Genomic DNA, 20,907 nt, shown 5'->3' with positions numbered 1-20,907 from the left:
TGTTAGTACAGGTTACTAAGAGTTTAAAAATAGGTAGGGTTGGGGAGGATGGAGAGAGGAAAGGATGGATCTAGCTGGAGCTTGCCCAACTGCCATCTCTCAAGGTCTGGTTTGCATTGTGTGGACTGGATGGTTTGGATGGATTGAATTGGATGCATGAGATGGGTTGGATGAATGTGATGGATTGGATGGCTTGGATGGAAGAACTTTCTAGGGTGTTCCCTACATACCCTGTCTGATGGTATGGACTGACAGCTGGCAAGGTCCTACCCTGCTGCCCACAAATTGCACACTTTTACCGTGATGAATTGTACCATCTTATTTCCAGAAGACTAGCTCTAAATATAATAAATATAGGCAATTCTGGGAACATGTAGAAGATTCTTAACTATCAGTAATGGTAATGATCCTACACAAGCACCGTGCTGCCCAGATGGATTCCTAAGCACTTTGCAAATGTTGTTACTTGGATTAACATAAAAAAGAACTCAGCAGAGCTGCAGAGAACAACAGAACAGTAATTGTAATGATGGGCAGCAGCAATACAGTAACCCGGGACAAGTGAGATATTCTGCTGCACGCTGAAGCATTCGTGGGGCAGGAAAAAGGGAGCTCTGTGGAAATCTGACTAAAATAACTATACCATATAACAAAAAAATGTTTTGCAAATGTTGTTATAAAGTTATTCACTTTGAATGAGCTGTCAGCCTTTAAACTACCACAAAGCTGTTTGATGGAATGCTGTCGTGAAATAAAGTACTTTGTCTGGGGCCAAAAGTTAGGGATGAGTAAGGATGAGTGAAATGGTGGAAAACAACCCTCAACATACCCTTCCCAGGCTTTTCAGTGAGCAATTAATGGGTGTGTGCCAAAAAAGCATTAAAAAGGTATGTAAGTGGTAGTACTCTTGCAGAAAACACCTAAAATTAGAACCAGAAATCACCCCTTCAGTCATAATTTGGATCACAGAACAAAATTGCATTACTGCACATTGGCAAAATACCATTAGTTCATACAAATGTATGATGCTGTATGTGATAATGTCTCTTCAATGAAGTCAGTACAAACAAGTTCAAGATCTTTGTTCTCTGTCTCCCCAGAAGGACTTCTCTAGTGATCTTCTGTGCTTTGTTTATCATGGTTGCAAAGAAATTTAAAATTTATAATGGTGTAATAAGAACTTCCCCTATTCTCAATACAAAAACCTATCGAAGTTTACAAGGAAAACAGTGGCACAGAATAGATATGCCTATAGGAATCTCATTATAAATACAAAATTCCCTAAGCCTTTACAAGTTTTTTCCTATTTTTTTTTTTTTTTAACTTTCAGCTCTTAGATGAGATTTCCATGCACACTCACAGATGCTGAATTTCATCTTCTCCTTTATAAAATGACCAAAAAGTTACAGTATCTATTTCCAAAAGGAGATGATTTGTTAATGTCTTCCTGATGGAAAGCTCTTTAAACTTTATTCATATATTTCCCTGTTCCAATTTTTTTTTTTTTACATCCCCACCCCTCCTCCTTTCCCTACCCCCCCCGCCCCCCCAGACACTCCAAGGTTCTTTATCTTGGCTTTGCTCACACTGATGTTTCAGGAGGACACTTCAGCTTGAAGCAACAGCAATACAAGCTTTTGTGTGCAGGCTTTGGTGTATTGTGCTCCAAGTAGATACTGATACATTGCTATGAACTGAATATAATATGAGTGAAAATGTAGTTTTGAGCAGACTAGGTGGATGATGAAATTAAATGCATTCATGGAGACATCGTCCCAATTTCATTTGTGAATTGTGGAGTTCTGACCTAACCTTTACCTCTTTGGAGAGAGAATTTGAGGATATGTTTGGTAATTGCATGAAAGTGACATCTCAGTGCTCAGTACTGAACAAAAAGAATCACAAATGTTAGGAACTATTGGTAAAGCAATAGAGAACAAAACAGAGTTAATCATTATGCCTTTATATAAATGCATGGCGTGTCTGTGTCTTTGTACTGTTCTGTTCTTTTCATCTCAGAAAGAATATAGTGGAACTGGAAAAAGGTTCAATTGTCCTTGATTGTCAAGGGCTATCAATATATAGGATGTGTTCTGTGCAAGGAATAGCTAAGTAAGATAAGATTCTTCTTTCTGGAAAGGAGACAAATTACAAGGGACATGCTAGAGGGTTATAAAATCAGGAGTGAGCTGGAGAGGATGGATAGGGGTTGATTGTTCACTGTCTCTTCCACTATAAGTACTGGGGATCATCAGAGTAAGATAGAGGGAACAATCTTCCAAACAAACAGAAGTGAGTTATTCCTAGTGCAGCAGGTAATTCATCAGCAGTACTGCCTGCCTGCCTTAGTATTTAGCGAACACTGAAGGTTTAGGGGGGACCAAGGGGAGACTGAACATATGAATGGAAAAAAAATGTATTAGGGGATACCAACTACACAGAAACCAGGCTTAACCCCTGAGTTGGGAAGAGGCTGTGGCTGGGAGAGTGTCACAGGAGATGATCTGTTCTTATTCTCAGTCCTTCTCAGATTATCCCTTATGGCAGCTGTAACCTCCAAGCCTGCCTCCTGCAACCTTGGTTCTCACCAGTTTGGCTATTCTTATATTTGATGCATAACAGCACCTTAATACAGGGGGATTCTTGGCCCTTCTTACTTGTGTACATGAATGCAGTTCCTAAAACTGCATTTAGCACCTATTCACCTTCACACTAGAAAATACACCTCTATATGGCAAGTCAACAATGTTCTGATTCAGAAGATGTTGTGTCAATCAGAATAAATATGCAGTTTGTATTCACAGTCCAGTTCTTTTCTTTTGTCTTTTCTGTATCTGTGCTTTTTGTGGCTGTGCTATGCCATTTTTACTGCAAAACAAAGACCTCTGTAATACACAATGAAACCTAATTTGCTTTTCACAGTGGACCTAAAGCCAGTAATTGATGTGTTTCAGTAATTAAACTTTGCTACCTGTGAAATGCTAAATGTAAGATTTAGGAAGACAGGGGAATGGGTGAAAATAGAAAATATATTAACAACTTTCATGTCTTGTGTTACAGCGTTCAGTATTCTGCTCATTTATGTTTGAACAAGTGAGCAAATTTAACATACATGAAGATAATCCTGCATACTGGGGAGAGAAAACTGAGAGTCATTCAGCCTATTGAGAAGGAATGATTGAGCACCAAATGTCAGAATATGTAGTCATAAGAGAAAAATGAAATTAAAACTGTGGGTACTGGAAAGGTTAGAAGTTATAGAGATGATCAAATAGTTATTGAATCATTAAGGTTGGGAAAGACCTCCAAGATCATCTAGTCCAAACACCAACCCATCACCACCATGCCAACTACCCATGTCCTTTAGTGCCACTCTCCATATTTCTGGAACACCTCCATGGACAGTGACTGCACCACCTCCTTGGGCAGTCTATGCCAATGCATCACCACTCTTTCCGAGAAGAAATTTTTCCTAATATTCAGTCTGAACCCCCCCTGACACAACTTGAAGCCATTAACTCTCATCCTGTCACTGTAACTTGGGAGAAGAGACTGATCCTCGACCTTGCTACAACCTTCTTTTCAGGCAATTGTAAAAAGTGATAAAGTCTCCCCTGAGCTGCTTCCTCTCCAGACTCAACAATGGAATCATTTGACAATGATGGTGGATTTTGGCTTCACGCAGCTATCAGATCCCTTACTGTTCACAGCTCAGAGGACCTTTACACAGCACAAAGCCATACAGTGATACTGAAGATAGGTCTGGCAGATGAGTTCAGGAGGTGGAAAGCCCAAACCGAAGAGTGTGCTGCTATGTAAGTGCTAACATATCTTGCATCTCTGTTGTTCTTTTTTTTGGAGTTTACTAAGTCTGTTCTGATCATTTCTATTCTAGTAACTAAGGCCAAGAAAACACTTAGCCCGTGACTCATTCTTTTTCTCAGCCTCTCTGTAGGGTTAATTAGAATGTACATGTACGCACACCTGACCTCTTCTACTTTGCAGACAGCAACTAGGTGAGCATGGAAATCCATCCTGGCTTTAACATCCATGAATAGCTGAACTGCCTCCCTGTCTGTGAAAGATGGTGACCAAAATAATTGCCAGTATGTTTAGTTAATTTTTAAGCACTCTGCTACTGAGCTGCCTTATCACTAGGTGAGATCTTCAGCTTTTGTCTAAATGCTTACCTAGCATTTAACACATTGTCTATGAAGCTCTAGGTCTCTGGAGTCTTGGAAGGTGAAAGGAAGTTTCTCTTGCTTTTGCATTTCTCCACAGCCTGGTCAGATGGAAACAGGGACACATGCAGCCTGGCTGGAGGCTGAACCCAAGAACAAAGCAGGACTAGAAGCAGTCTGCAAGCAGGAGTCTTCCCACTGTGCTAACGTGTTTACTTTGTGGTACCGTAATTTTCTAGCAGATGAGCTGATCTAATTAAGCCATTGCTATTAAATTAAAAAGCCATGATGATCTGACTGCATTTGGGAGGCATAACAGCTATAATATTTGACATATGGGGATATACACACCTTGGAAATATGGTGCTTTATGATAAGTAGTGGTTAACAGCCAGGATTCTCTTGTGGGCAGAAGAAAGGCAATACCAAAAACATCTCAGCTGTACTCAGAACCATGACACAGTCTTAATGTCTTGTAATGTATTGTGCAACTATTACTTTCAGATAAGAAGTGGTTCTATACTTCATTTGTTATTGAGCTCTTTGATTTGACAATGAAGTTCAGCCATCAAGTGATTCTACAAAGCTGCTGCACTTCTACAGCCATCAAACAGCAGGTCAGTGAGATGAGGGCATCATGCTGTCTTTTTCACACTGGCAGTGGTCAAAACAGGACTTCAGGTGTGCTTCATTTTTAAGACTGGCTTTAATTTATAGTGTTCAGCTTTCCTTATTCACAACATGGGAGTTTTATGTCAGAACTCCTTAAATCTCTAATGCAGCCACTAGCTGCCATGTGAGGTACAGGCCAAAAATAACAGTAAGAACTTAGTTAATGGATAATTAAGAATGGCACATATATTACAGTAAGTTCAAATTCTCTTGTAAAATTTTCCCAAAGTTTCTTTTCTCCTTTTCTCTCCCTTCTCATCCTAATGATAAACAGCTCTGTGATAATCTGCTTCTGTTTTATCGCTCGCAGAGAGCAGTTATGCGTGTTCTTTTCCTTTTGATATGCGCAGTTTTTAACCCTGCTTAGCCAAGCAACAGAGAAATGTATTTTGGACCTGAGTGCTCTCTCATGTTTGCTTATAAACCCATTTTATTTTACTTTATCTATTATTTTTAATACCACCTTCTGAATGTCTCTACACTTTAATTGGTTCAATAAAAGAGACTTTATGGATGCCATAGAACAAGAAAGGTCATTTCTAATATACATGAAGAGCACTGCAAGTCAAAACAATAAATGTTTTTACCCATTTTTCTGGTTAGGATTAAAGAAACTCCCCTTTTAGTTTCTTTCTATTTTCAACAGCAGTTTCATATTATTTCTGCCTTCTGTCTATTTTATCAAATGATCATTACAGCTGTCACAGGTGGTACTGCAGTAATCACGATTATTCAAATGAGAGGAAAAATATTTTTGGTCTGACAAGAAAACAAACAAACAAACAAAAGTAAATAACATGAGAAGCAATCTTGATTCCCTTCCCAAAGAAAGCTTTACTTGCATTGCATAAGCAATGAGGCAGGTCACTGTGTGCTTTCTTTAATATTTTTCTCAGGGAGGATTTTCTGCCCAAACGCTTATTTCATTTGATAAATAAAGTGGTGAAAATTGGTTCTTGCTTTAAATGGGAAGTTGCTTCTCTGAGACCGTTGCTCTCCTCTTGCTGGAGAGGGTCCAGTAGACATGAGGGTCAATTAATGGTGGAGGTTGAATAGAAGCAGAAATGCTGGTGATTTACCTTGCCTTTTACTCAAGACCTTGCAGAGGAAGAAAAGTTCCCCAGTGCTTTGAAGTTGGCATCTGAATCATCTGAAGACCCAGAGGTAATTAAAAAAATCCATGTGATTTCACATTGCAAACTTGAAAACATAGGAAACAGCACCAAGGGAAACTGCTGAGGATCACAAATGGGATGCTGCAGAACATCACATTGGGGATGGTCTCATCCTGCATTTCTTTCTGGCCACCACATATCTTTTGTTCCTGTCAACATTGCTACATTAACTAACTTTTCTTCTTCCCACACTGCCCCATCTCCAAGGTTCTATTTGTTAAATAAATATGCATTAAATTTCATTTCAGACTCTCGTTTACCACTGTGAAGACAGTCAAAGACTTGTGTCTTGTTCTGCTGCTCTCAGATCCTGCCAATGGACTGTGCATAGTTCCATCTGCAGCAAATCTTTTGGTGCAACACCTGCAGTTCATGCACTGGTGTAGGACTTCCCGATATCTCAATGGCATCTGAATGAGAAATGGAATCCTCAGAGTGACGAGGAACGTGGAAGTCTCAGCTTGCAGAGTTAAGGTCACACAGTGTGTGATTCCTCTTTTCCAAGTTCCTTAATGTCAGCGCATGATAAAATATGCTTTTAGTTAATAAACTTAGTTCATAAAAATTAACACGAAACCCTTGCCACCTGTACTGGCAGCAGTCTGAGCAGGAATCACAGCAGCCACCAAATTTTGTTCATTCAACAAAACCAACAACAAAAAAGAGCAAAAGAGGAGTATGTTGACAAAATGTGCAGTATGCTATAAAGGATTTGACACTTTCTCAGACAAGCCAAAGGCAACTGGGCTCTGGAGAATTTGGAAAGGAGAAGAATAAAGTACTTTACTGTGTTAATGCTAGGAATTATTGTCTAGACCACTACTGACTAAGGAAGATGGTGGTATCTCATAAAGATTTTTTTTTTTAATGGGAAAGCTTTTCAAAAATCTCCAAAGGACCATGGAAACCCAATGAAAAGAGATGGCTGGAAAAATGCTAAATTTATGATGATACTTACAATTCGAGGATAACAAAGAGTACACAGAAAATGGTTAATGTGCCATCAGTATATGGTGAAACAGCAGAGAATCTGAATAAAGGTTATCCATGAGTAGGAATAAAAGATTCTTAATGAAATGTATAAATGCAAAACAATACTGTCTTATGGCAAAGAGGTCATGTGAAAGAAACATAATGTTTAAAAAAAATAATTTTTGGTTGATAAAGATAGATGGAAAGATTTCTTTAAAACATTTGACTTCATTCTGCATTTTACCTTTATTTATACAATTGTTTCTTAAACTAGCATTATTGAATGTGTGAAATGAGATTAAGCTCTGGCTAAATAATAGGTCTAAATGAATAAATATGCAATAATAAATAATAAATTTTGCTGAATGGGATTCTTCTATGGATTTAGGGTTTGAAAGTCCAGATTCCAAAACTCTTTTCACAACACACCAAAAAGTGCAGCCTAGGGATATGTGCACAGGGGAACACTGATGAAAAATGAGGAAGAGGTTTAACTTCCACGCTAGAATGAGATTAATGCTAGAATAACTCTCTTTGTTCTGGCACATTCATTTTTAAGAAGTTGTTGAGAAATTTGAGACAATATCGCAGAGACACAAAAATGATGAGAGGACATGGAGCAAATGCTTCACAGACAAAAGCTCGCAAACTCAGTCTGTTCAGTTTATCAGAGAGAATACTGAAAACTGACTTGGAGTCAGTGTATAAATATCTTGATGAAAAACAAACAACAAAAAGTTCTCTCAAGTGCTCTTCTAGAATCAATGCCTGGAAGCAGAAAGCAGAGAAATTAATCTGAGAAAATAATGCACACATTTTTTAATAGTGATTTCCACTTAAGCAGATTCTCCACAGGATTTTTTTATTTGCCCTTCCTTAGGAAGTTCATCAGGATTTGATGCCTTTGTAAAAAAACTGTGCTTTTGTCAGAAGAAAATTTTCAGGTTCCAGATAGAAGTGATCAATAATTGGCCAGTGGTAAAAAAAAAATTAAAAATAAAAAAAAGCAGACAATCCAATAGCCTTGAATTTAATGAAGATCCAGATGACTTTCACAGAATTCCTGTGCCTATAGTACTCAAATATGTATATGTTAGTCAGCCATAAAGCATTATACAAGGGCTGCATACGAATCAAACAGGAAATGAAATGCCCTGAATTCTCAAGATGTTGTTAATGTAGAAGCAGCAAGAAGCATCAGCCCCTCTTTTCACAGTTTTATAAAAACCAACCCTTCAAAATATGGACCATCAGCATCGTCTGTTGGTGCCACTAGGTCAGAGTTGTACCCATGGCACCTTGGGTGTTCACCTGTCAGTTAGCTGAAAAGGCTGTTCAAGTGTTCAGGAAACGTTTCGTTGTTGTACTAAGGGGCATGGTTTAGTGGAGTAATATTGGTGGTAGGCGGACGGTTGGGCTGGATGATCTTGGAGGTCTTTTCTAACCTTCATGATTCTATGACTTCTAGGCATGCAAGTAGGCTGCCTCTCAGAACACCATCACTGAGATGGCCAGTGCCAAAGGCACATGGAAATGCAGTGAGACAAATGGTGAAAAAAGATGATTAAGTGAAAAGGAAAATGTCTTTGGAGTTATGAAATGACTGATTAACATGAAAACCTTTTGGCCAGTTTACAAGGATATTGGATTTAGCAAGAGAATTACTGAGAGTCAAACAAACTCGTATTTATGTAAAGACACACATCAGAGTGACTGAAAGAACATTTATCTGAAAAAAAAATTGATTTCATTTCCATCTTTCACCAGGAAACTATTCCTTATGAAGGAAAGAAAAATGTGAGTCCTTTGCAAAATATGAGATCCATTCAATATCCACTCCCTCCTTGAAAGTCTCGTCACACTTTTTTGCTATTAATCAATGATCTGTAAGATGGCCAGGCTTTAATCAAAGGAAATGTTATTATTCTGCAGGTAAAAGTGTTTGCAACATGCCAAAGGGTGTTTGTTTAAACTTTAATGGATAAAGCCTAGAGAGCAAGTTTCATTAGTCTGCAGAGAAAAAACATTTATTTGTTGTTATGTGTGAAGCCATGAGTTTTCTGCATTTGCTTATGATCCTGACAATTTTCAGATAAAATTACAGGAATTATCACGAAAAAGTCCCTGAAGCCTTAGAATATTTCCTGAGGAAATATTGTGAGGAAAGAAGAGATTGTTTCTGTCTGATAATTTAATAAATAGATAAATAAATAAGAACAAAATCTAGCATTTAAATTCAAGCTAAATAAAAATCCTTAATGGTTTTGTCTTTTCTGTGAGCACAAGAAACACAGGGAGTTCACTTGGAGACATTTACCTTCTTGTTCTTGAGCTTAGGGGTCTGAACAGTTATGCCTCTAAAGTGGCAGCTTCCTGCAATATTAACCTAACCATCTGAAACTTCCAGTTCTGGAAAGCCAGGCTGGGTATTTTGGAAGAAAGATCTTTCTCCAGAGATTTCAGGTACTTTCACTCTGGATTGCAGCTTATATCATTGACAATTTTATTTGTGCAGTTCTTGCGATAGTCCCAGCTGGTGAGTGTGAGCAAAACCCCTACCTCCCAGATTATGAATTCTATGAAAAGCCTTGTTATACTTCAGTAGTAGACAAAAGTTCACAGAGAGCAATCAGATATCAGAAGAAGGAAGTACTTACTGTGCTAGAATGTTAGAATACAATATCATGAGTCTTGTTTCCGATTTAAGGAATTAAAAATAATGATTTGTAAAAAATAAATAATGTTCTGAAAAAAACCTGCTTATTTCATTGTGTTTTATCTATATCACTACTACTGAAGGTTATCATAGAGCTTTATTATCTGAAAATTGCTTCTCAGACTCACTTGCATTTACCATGCTTGACTGAAAACTCCATAATTCCCAGCAAAATGCTAATCTTGGCTCTTCTAAAACCAAAACTCATATAAACCCTCAAAGACTAACAAAACACATATTTACCTGTGTGACAGAAGTGCTACCAGGTGGTCAGGACTTCTGGGCTATAAGCGTTGCTCACAAACTGAGAAAAGACACACACTCCAAGTATTTACAGCCCAAATTGTCAAGACAGAAGAAATGGAAAGCTGTGTGGAGAAAAAGGATCTGAGGGCATCAGTCTGCAGCCAGCTGAATGTGAACCAGCAGCATGCCCAGGTAGCCAAGAAGGCCAATGGAATCCTGGCTTGTATCAGAAGCAGTGCAGTCAGCAGGAGCAAGGAGGCCGTCATACCCTGTATTTAGCACTGGTGAGGTCACACCTGGAGTACCGTGTTCAGTTTTGGGCCCCTGGCTACAAGAAAGAAGGGCCCTGGAGTATGTCCAGAGGACAATGAATCTGGTGAGGTGTCTGCTGCACAGGTCTTATGAGGAATGGCTGAGGGAACAGGGATTGTTCAGTCTGGATAAGAGGAGGCTCAGGGGAGACCCTATCACTCTGCAACTATCTGAAGGGAAGTTGTAGTGAGGTGGAGGTTGGCTTCTTCTCCCAGGTAACAGCAATAGGACAAGAGGGAATGGCCTCAAGTTGTGCAAGGGGAGACTCAGGTTGGATATTAGGAAAAAAGTTATTCTCAGAAAGAGAGGTGATGCATTGGAACAGGCTGCCCAGGGAGGTGGTGGAGTTACCATCCCTGAAGATGTTAAGAAATGCAAAGATGGGGCACTAATGGAAATGGTTAGTGGTCATGGAGGGGACGGGCTGATAGGTGATTTTAGTGATCTTTTCCAACCTTAATGTTTCTCTGATTCTACAAAATAATTATTGTACAAAGCAGGACATTATTATTATTTTGCAAATGAAGAATGCAGAGATCTAAAGTTCTTGTTTTTAATACTGCTATATATGTGATATTTGTGCGAGTTCATTTGAGGCCAACCCTGATTTTGCATATACTGAATAAGTATTCAGCACCTCATTTCACACCCTATCAGCCCTGCTTACACTGAATTGCTATTCACTACCTGTTTATTTCCTGTTTCTTTCAGAATAATGACCTGCCATTGTGTACAAGGATATTGCCATGTAATCCTGTCACATGCAACCCCTGCGGCAGGACTGGGAACTGAAGCCAAGTTCCCCATCCCTGGCCAATAACTCACTCACAAGGTCATTTTTCCCTACAACAGGTAGTGATGACTAAACTGCAATGTAATGGTGACTCAGGATAATAATATTGGATGGCCTTTTGACCATGGTAAGCCATCACTGAAGTTAGCAATCCACTTACTTGCTCAGTCCATCTGTCAGCTTCTAAGGAATGGCTGAGCCTGATGTTTGGACTTTAGGGTTGGACCTGAGAATCTTGAGGATCTTTTCCAACCTAGATGATTCTTTGATTCTATAATTCTAAATGTGTGTTCACACGACATATCCCTCCATTTGTTACTCTCTTGCTAAAATGAAAAACTTTCATTCCTTTCAGCCTTGACCTGATCTGACACCTCTCAGTTCAGCCAGTTCTTAGCAAAATTCTGCTGAGAACCCACAACATGTGTGCTGTGCTGTAAATGCTGAGAAAGCAGTGTGATTTAGATGAAACACTGAGCCTGGGGCTACAGCAAGCAGCGTGGATTATCTAGTCCAACCAAAAATTCACTCTTAAAGGTGTGGCTATACATGCTAGCTGTGCAGCAGCTTCTGTTCTCTGCACTATGTTTCTTCTAGCTTACCTATTAACAGCTGGTTTCTTACCAAAAGAGAACTGTCTCTGTTAAAGTCTCAGTGGAATGATGAGCAGGGTAAAGTAAAGCTACAAATTAAAAGGAATTCACTCCTGGTTTGTTTGTTTGTTTTTTAAAGTTTATTCAGTCCAAGTCTTGGAAGTGTTATATCAGATAAAGTGGATTAAATTAAATAAAACTTTTTCTCAAATGAATAATTTAGCACATATGCGATAGTTCCTTTTCTTTCAGCTTTTCAGGCTATAGGATTTATTGGCCCTGCTGGTGAAGCAGAACCTCTCACAAACAAGGAACCAGGTGAGACACAAAGCAATTAGAGAAAAAAAAAGTATATTTCCATCAGACTTGTGGCCCAGACAATAATGATGGAAACTGGCACTATATATATTGAGATATAATTGAAGTACACACAAAACTCTGGCTACATCTACCAAATACACTGAGAAATTCATGTATATTGGGCAAAATTAAATACTACATTCTGAACGAGCTTATTCATACTGCGATTCCTCCCACACAAGAGCCTCATTCTTAATTTTTGCTCACCAAAAGACCAAAGAAAAGGTTTTTGTGAAATATGCTGAAGGTCACCCTATGAAGTCAATATTAAACTTAGGTGAAAATGTATTGCAGAACTGAATGCACCAGCATTTAAACCAACCTGATTTAGATGACACAGATGTAAAACTTAATCTTTTCATACAGTGAAGCCTCTTTTATTATTACTTGTAGAATTGCAGCTCCCTGTTATAAATGTTGCATTTACACCATTTTCCTGGGACTGATGAAGTTCCTGCCTGGCACAGATCTTGAATTACCATCCACACACACATATATATGTATATGTATATGTATATGTATATGTATATCCCCACAAATTGCCAAAATTGTTGAGAGTGAGTTGGGACAGGGAAGGAAATTGATTAAAACAGGGAAGACAGTAGGAAAAGGAAGAGTTGGCTGTGATAAGCCCTTCAGATGTTCATAAAACCATGGCCTGAAGTGTTCAGGCTGTACTACAGCCACACATGTGCCCAAGAAGATGGATATGCTCCAGCCTCGCCTTGAGAGACATTCTGGACTTGAGGTCTGCAGGAGCTGGGCAGGACTCTTCCTGAGGAGTAACAGGCAGATGAGAGGCTTGCCGTGCTACTGAGCACTGTAGCCAGCAGCCAGCTTCCTTCTCACCAACATTTCAATGTTATCTGATGACACTACTTCACTGCATTTTTGTCTCTGCTATGGTACATTACAGCCTTGTGCTAAACTTCACCCAGAAGAGTCTGCTTTACAGTGTGAAAACAGTCTGTCAGGGTAAAGTACCCACACAGCTTAGTGCAGGAATCTTTTCTTAAACACGGACAAGTGTCTTCCAATGATTTAATGATTTAAACGATTCAAAGTAGTTCTTTATTCCTTTAAAGCAAACAAAAGAATTTTGATTGTGGCTTAAATGACCCTTAACTTAATGGCTGGCAAATGGGCAGAATGCCAGACTTTATAACAAATCCAAAATGACTGTGCTTAATTTGTGCCAAGGCATCTTCCTTCCCCTCTGAGCATTATCTGAGTTCATTACTTTATTTGGCTGTAGTTTCTAAGCCATAACGTTATTTTAGCTTGAAAATAAGGAGATGAAAAATGACTGCAACAGTCTGGATATTCATAATTTTACCAACTGCTATGCAGGTTCATGGGCAATGCTAGTATCCTTTGGCTTCCTGTGACCACATTTAATAGTAAAAAATATTTACTGTAAAGTTCTCATGCCTTTCAAGGGAATAGAGAAGGTCAGAAGTCATTTGAGGACACATCGTTCCACACACCGGCTTAAAAAATCAGAGGTGCAAGTCATTTAATAAGATTACTATAAGATGTTCAAAAGCAGAATATTTTGCCATGAGAAGACTGCAAGAAACTTCAAAATGCATTTCTAAAGTAAATATTGATGCACATTTCAAGTGCCTTTTGAAGAAATTAGCTTTGAAAATTAGCTAATGCAAAAATGTAACCTTTTGCACAGGAAAGCACAAATAAAAATGTTTGGAGGTCGATGAATGGTATAGTTAGGAATAATTTCTATTTCCTACCCTTTTATTTTCTCTCTTTTTTTTTTTTCCCCTTCCTGTTAAACTGAAAGAACTAGAACTCAAGGCTATAAACCAATTATCTACAGAACATCTAAATCATAGTAAGTCATATAGGTGGTTGGCACAGTAACTCTGCTTATTTGGCAATAAAAGCTTGATCCTTGATAGGATGAACTCAGTTGAACTACTGGGTGAATTCAGTTGAACTGGAAAGGGTAAACTCAGCAGCTTATGGAATTTGAGAGCTGACCTTCAAAGCAGGTCTTTTTGGACAAGTTAGTGATGTTACTCTCTAGCCTTGAAGTTGCCTACAGGCAAGCAGTGAACAGCAGTGGTGTGGAGAAGCCAGGAGAAGCACAATACAAGGCATCTCATGGAAATGACTCTGAACTGCACTGAGGGCCCTGGGGATAGAAATGGTGTTACTCTTCTTTGACTGCCTCTCTCAAGACATGATTTTAATTATTCATGCTCTGCACATGTTTATGCCCTATTTTTATTCTGGGGTTTCTGAGTCTGACAGAACCCAATCTTTCTGGACAGGAAGAATGATTTCATGGTGGCTCCTTTTGTACACAGATCACAAAGTATTACTCAGTTACTCCTCCTCTGCGACCAGCAAATTGTGTTTTGCTAATAGATATGTTTCATAAAAGTATCCAGCTTAGACACATAGAGGGATAAAGATGGATTTCCCGAACAGTTTGTTTCATTTTTGCTCTAAAGAAAGTAAAAAACTTGAATTTTCTGATCCTAGTTTCAACCACAGGCACTGATGTCTTTTTTTCTGCATTGAAATACATTTTAGCACAAGGTATTTCCTCTGCAGGAATACACTCATACATTCATACACCATAATTAAAGCTGAGTATTTGATCATTTTCCCATATGGAAGAATGGGGCTGGGTTTGAAGTCTGCAGCATTTCTATATGACACCTGTAGGCTTTCACTCATAGGGTTAAAAGGTGAGGAATAATTAGGTGGCCTGGTATATGATAAACAAACCACATTTTGAAAGTGACCTTCATCGAGGACCATGCAGAGCTTATGACCACCGATGCAATCACTGAAGATGAGGAGCTGCTGAGATTAGTAAAAAGACATTTTTCATACCTATAACCCATATGAGTTTTCCTTTCCCCATTTACCTTCAGTCCCTTCTTAAGAAAATAACCTGATTTTAGTGACTGACACAAGCAGACTGGCATCTCTTAAAACTCTCTTTATCTGAGCACCAAGCTGTTTGGCTTCAGGAGGGTCTTGTGAAGCCCTTCTTGGGCTTGGCTCATAGTAACAAAAATAAGCTGAGACTCCCCTGGCTATGCAGGGTTTTGTGTCACAGGATCACAGAATCGTAGGGGTTGGAAGGGACCTCCAGAGATCGAGTCCAACTCCCCTGCTAAAGCAGGTCACCCGCTGAAGTGTAAGTAAAGAAGAAAAAAATAGTGCAAATTTTATAGATTAAGCAGCTCCTGCTCAAGTCATTGTAGGTGAGCGGACATGTGCCCAGCCTGATTTCCTATGCCAACAAATGCAGGGTAACAGAGAGCTGAAATTGCTCTGGTGCTTGGCAATCCTAGACCTCGTGTTGGGAAAAAGGAAACTTACCTCCATTGACACTGATTTTGTAGAAACGGACAATTCAAGGAGAATTGCCATTCACTTAACGTTTCATTTCCAGTCCTTTTCTTTGCCTGTACACAGTACCATTTGCATAAGCTCATGTATAGCAGTCACAAAGCTATGGAAAAGGAGAAGGATTTGGGCTGTGGGTGATCTAAGCATCACCCATTTGTGCAACACACACATTTTAAAATGTTTATATAGCAGTATAGATTTTTCTTTATGGATATATAGAAATGTGTGTCAATTTGAAGGTCCATCCTTAAATTCTAAGCATATTTGTGATGGTGACAGAGTAAATATAGAAAAATCATTTTTCAAGCCTGTTTTTGCTGACTAATTACAGTGCTCTCAGAGAAGAGGTCCTGTATGGCACAGATCCACTGCCACACAGGTATGTGGATTGCATATTTAGGGATCCACATTTTCTTGTGTCAGTCTGTTTCCCAAACTGATTGCTAGGTTGCAAGGTAAGATTTCAGCCTGTAGACTTGCATCTATACCTAGGCCTAGCTGCATCCACTGGGAATGTCACAAGATTCATCATCCCTGGTCCCAGTTTGTTTTTTTTTCCTATACGACTTTTCTGAAAGATGCACTGAGAATGTGCTATCACCAGGAATTATTGGACCTGTGATGCCTGCTGTGAAGAGGACTTGCACCTGGACATCTGTCTGAGGCATCCTTGGCACTGATTATTCTGGTACAAAGTGTGCTCAGATGTATGCTCAGTGACCCGGGATTTTCAGATACATGGAGGTAGCTCTGACTTGACTGCTCGACATCTGGAAATCCTGGACACCTGACCAGACTTCAAATTCAACCTGAATAAACCATCCAGGGAAAAAAATGAAGGTTTGTCAGAGAAGCTGTGATATACAACACCTGCCTTGGTATAGCAAGGAGACAGAAAAACACTCTTTAAAAAAACAAACAAACAAACAAAAAAACAAACACAAAAAAAACATGGGATAAATATTCTTCCTACGGGAATAACTTATCCTGCTGAAGAAACTGGCATACACTATAGTAGGACTCGCCAATGGGTCCTGCACATATCAGCAAATGAGATCACTTAAGGAGTTCCTAGATGTTTTCTAGAGTCATTTGATCTTCAGGGATTTTCAGTCTGAAATCCTTTTCCCAGACATCTAACCCCTGGATACTGTACAGCCCCTGAATGTTTATTTTGAACCATGGGACTCTCCTTACTGAGGCTACTGGAGGATTTCTGTACAACAACAGTAATCAACATTTCTCTCAGAGTGAAATCTAACACTCACCAACTGCTCTGGTGCAAGGCAGTGTTTGTGTATGAATTATAACTACTGTGGAATTGAAAGGAATTGCTCTGTTCCCAGGTTAAGCATTGCTGGTGAAATTAGCAAATGTGATCCTTTTTTTCCCCTCAAGGCAAGAAACTGGAGGAAAAAAAAGCAAGAGAAGGAAGCAGCTTCTGCATTTTTCTTCTAATCAGCCATGCGTATTAGCGTATAAGGCAAGACAGGAAGGTAATATGAGAATCAGGCAAGCAGCCAGATGACATTGTGTAAGGCATCTTTGTATAACTGCCAGCTAGTGTCTTATAATATTGAACACTGAAGTTTCTATTTAGCACTGTTGATTGAATGGTTTGAAAAAAAAAAATCCAGGCAAGGATAATGTCTGTAATCAGCACTGTGCGATTGCTATTGTCTATGCTTGGTATACTTAATGGAGAAGCTAATTACCATGTGTTCATTTTTTTTATTACATTTTCTATATTGCATGGAGAACTAATATGATTTTTTTTCTTTCCACCACAGGTTTACAGAAAACAAACAATACAAACAAAAACATGATGCTCCCCCCCCACCCCCAGCCCTAATTAATTCTCATTAGGGCCACCGTTTTTATTTGCAGGAGGAAGTCAGAAGGCAAGGATAGCATGCCTGATGAGCTTGCTAACCTAGCCCAGTGTGTGCTTGGATGGGGCTGCTGATGCGTTTGAATGTGACAGGAAGGAAACTGCATCAGTCCAATGCACAGTCATTCCATTTAACTTCTCTGAGACACATTCATTTTACCTAGCATTTCCCATGCAGCTTTAGAAAAACAAAAGGGCAAAGTACTCCCGAAAGGTGGTGGATTGACAACTTCTTTTTGCATGACTGGAGAGAAGTAATACCGCGGAAGCATGCACCCAGAAAGACAAGACTGTACCCTAAAAATTTTTGACCAAGCCCTGCATGCTGGAGATGCGAGAACCTCCATCCCTCTATTTCTTGGACCATACAGTCTATGCTACCCGATGCAATCAACTGAGCTAGTTGATGGTCACTGTGGGGCTTCTGCCACTGCCATTGTGAACTGAGGTCACTGCAGGACATTGCCTGCAGCAATGCCTCCTTCCAACCACTGACTGTGCAGTTAGAGCCTTCTCTTGGGTCAAGACCTGCTCTAGGAGGGAGCTGAGTGCCAGTAGGTAGGGTTATTCACCTTGAAAATAAAATAAAATAAAATAAAATAAAATAAAATAAAATAAAATAAAATAAAATAAAACAAAAATTGAATAGGTATTGGGATAAGAATAAGCTTTGCCCTGAAAGTAAGTCCCCTGGTTACTTGTCTAATCACTGTTTTGATCTCTCCTTTCCAGTGAATAATATTCCATGAAAAATGAGCATTTAGGGCCTTCTGTGAATCAGGTCCTTGGGAATTTATATCTCAGCTAGTGTCAATGTATAGCTATCACTCAGGTCTGTGCCCCTAAGGGTCTGATTTTTAAATGTGTTTGGGAACTGTGAGATGTAGATGGTGATACCTAGTGGGATCTTCCTAAAGTGCCTTTGTGCTCCTAACTCCCATTGCAAAGCAGCTCTAGCTAACTCTGTTTAATCCTGAGAAACATCTGATTTGCATTAACTATGCTCAGAGGGTTAACACAGACATTAGCATAACTCCTACCAAACTCATGTCATGATACAGAGTCCTGTGAAATGCTGAGCAGCCCCTGGGAGGGGTGGAATCCTGCTCAGGTCCCATTACTTCTCCTGGAAGGATAAGGTTCCATATTCAAGCTACATTTAGATAATGCACAAGGTACAGTGTCCCCAGAGATGTGAAAATCAGTCGTCAGGTGCTGGTTAGATCAATATTAATACCAAGGCAGAGGTAAAAACAATGTCATTCAAACTGAACTCAGTGCTGATTTTAACAAGCAGATTCACATAGTCTGGTCCTCCCACACTGAAAGAAATAGGAAGATGTTACAGTATTTATAGACTGCATTTCAAAAAGCAGAAGCAGCTAATGCACTCTCTTTATTAAGCACACTCCCCAGTGCCTGCAAATTGCTGCATATTTCAAGCCTTATTTAATTTTTAATACAGCAATCTGTTACGTAATCAGATATATTTTGAGGGAAACTTATTGCATCTTACAGTCTGACTGGTTTCCCTCTAAGAGGTTGGCAAGCTATTGAGTGTGGTTTTTATGGGCAGGAACTCCTTTTCTACTACTGAGGCTGAAATTAGAACTCAATGTATGAGGTATGTTAAACACAAAAGAAGCAGTGTCTGACAGGGCAGCGTGTAAAGGGACAGATGAGCTTTCTATCACACAGGGAATGAGTGAAAACTTCCTCCTCTGGTAATGCGGATTCTGATGTGAAAATAAGCTGTTCCCTCATTTGGCCTTCTACAGCTGCCACATGCTTTAGTGATGTAAGTAGTTAAGACCATGAGAAGATAACATGTTTCAACACCTCTGAAGAGAAGGTTCCTGAAGAGTTTGGTTGCTCCTTGATTCATAAATCTTAAAAATAAGAAAATGAAATATGAGAGAGGCTAGTCTAAAGATCCTACATTTCTGCACTGCTCTCTTATACTCCGTGAGATGGGGGCTCTTGGAGGAACATTAATATAAATGGAAAGTACAATTTCTTTTACATTTATTATAAGCAAAGTTATTCAGAAGAAATAAAGGGTAAATACTTAAGAAAAACATACATCAGACCTCTACTTTCACACTGTACTGTGATGAACAAGGAGCAAGCCTTCTCATGTCTTGTTCTCCCTGCCCCAAAGGGGATGAAAAACTGCGACTGCAGAGCACTTTGTGGGAACTCTGAGTACTGTCAGGGAGCAAAACATCCTGCTCTTCCTTAAACTTCCATGGGCATTTATTTTAAGAAAGCATAACGATTTATTGGAGCTCCACAAGGCACATGGCTTACAGACCTGGCTTAAACCCTTTGCCTTTACGCCTCAGTGTCTGCAGTCAGGACACACTTCAGACTTGGTTCTGTTTATACTCTGGGTGTAACCTACTTTTTAAATACCTTTTCTGGTGAAAAGAATCAAGTGAAATGTCTTTTCTGCAGATAGTACTTCAAGTTCAAATAATAGATGCATTCACATACAAGAGTCCTGCTTTTATCGATTAAGAGATTAAAAAAAAGAAAAGGGAGAAAACCTCAACATTCTGTAGCTCTCTGTTTCAGAACATCAACAACTTACTCTGTGTGTTTGGACTTACAGTAATAACAAAGGACATGTTGAAGAAAACAGCGACTGAAATTACAGAAGCAAATTTGTTCGGGCCCCTTTTGCAGGAATAAGCTTCCTGCTGGCCCCTGTAGTGACCTTCCCGTGTCTGTTATCAGAAAGGTGCTCTGAGCTTTTCTTCTGAGTTTTTCTGTAAGGTGTGGGAGAGAAAGAACTGAAAGATAAAAGCAGGGAGCCAAAGTCCTTGGCTATGGCAAATGAGGATAAGCCCAAAAGCAGCAGCCATAGACACAGAAATTAAGAAAGAGAGCTACTCACCTTTACAAGGTCACAGGCAGGTGAGGATCTCCAGCAAAATTCCCTTGCTTCCACTGCCAACCCTTAAATGAGATCTGCATGCACCTGAGCTCCCCTGGGTTATCCTTCCCACCAGGTGTTCAGTCACTGTTTCAGGCTGTGTCTCTGCATTTCCACACAACGAGCAAATATTTTGCATTCAAAATTGAATACATCTCTCAATGCCCTCTTCCTCTTTATAAGATAGTTCCCTAATGTGATCTGAAAAATACCGAGATAGCAAAAGGATTCCACTCTGCAGAGCTGCAAGTGGGTATTATCTTGCTAAGTGTTTGTATCTGTATCCTTAGATTTATCTCACAAAATGTTGGCAAGGGGCTATCTATTTTAGTGGGAATTAAATCAGTGGGAATTAAAGATTTAAATACCATTAAAATTGTATATTTTTTTCTTGCCTTGGAGACAAACTATTTCATGACACAAAATGTTAAAAGGAATTGTTTTCTTCTGAAACACAAGATGGGACTTTCCTGAAGTACAGTGTAAAACAATATACTCTTAAATAGGCTCTGTCCAATTTGGTTTTGCTGGAAAACGTGAGTCTAAATTCCCATAGATCTGACTGCCTGATTTTCCTTACCAGAAATTCTCATACCTTCTTATCTTGAGCTACAACTATATAGCTCTGCAGAGATCATGTAAATCACTTCCAGTAATGCTTTTAAGGA

The 20,907-nt window shown here is 39.3% G+C and overlaps 3 long non-coding RNA genes across 4 annotated transcripts in view; 2 read left to right on the top strand and 1 right to left on the bottom strand.

Moving 5' to 3' along the window:
• Positions 1–11,775, top strand: part of LOC116653394 (uncharacterized) — a 65,467-nt gene extending 53,692 nt beyond the window's left edge. For both annotated transcript variants that reach the window (XR_014945507.1, XR_004307106.2), the window contains exon 4: positions 10,986–11,775. This is a non-coding gene — a long non-coding RNA (uncharacterized LOC116653394). The remainder of the gene's footprint in view (positions 1–10,985) is intronic.
• LOC146761141 (uncharacterized) overlaps positions 1–20,591 on the bottom strand; it is a 39,268-nt gene extending 18,677 nt beyond the window's left edge. Inside the window, exon 1 of the long non-coding RNA XR_014945510.1 lies at positions 20,201–20,591. This is a non-coding gene — a long non-coding RNA (uncharacterized LOC146761141). The remainder of the gene's footprint in view (positions 1–20,200) is intronic.
• On the top strand, positions 1,565–7,366 carry LOC146761142 (uncharacterized). Its single transcript, XR_014945511.1, has 3 exons — positions 1,565–4,403; positions 4,686–4,798; positions 6,277–7,366. It is a non-coding gene; the product is annotated as an uncharacterized LOC146761142 (long non-coding RNA).
• Positions 20,592–20,907: the final 316 nt, after the last annotated feature.

The sequence above is a fragment of the Coturnix japonica genome, chromosome 4, assembly GCF_054131305.1.
Source record: "Coturnix japonica strain WE chromosome 4, WE-NBRP24, whole genome shotgun sequence".
In the NCBI taxonomy this organism is placed as follows: domain Eukaryota; kingdom Metazoa; phylum Chordata; class Aves; order Galliformes; family Phasianidae; genus Coturnix; species Coturnix japonica.
This window is presented reverse-complemented; position numbering and strand designations above follow the sequence as displayed.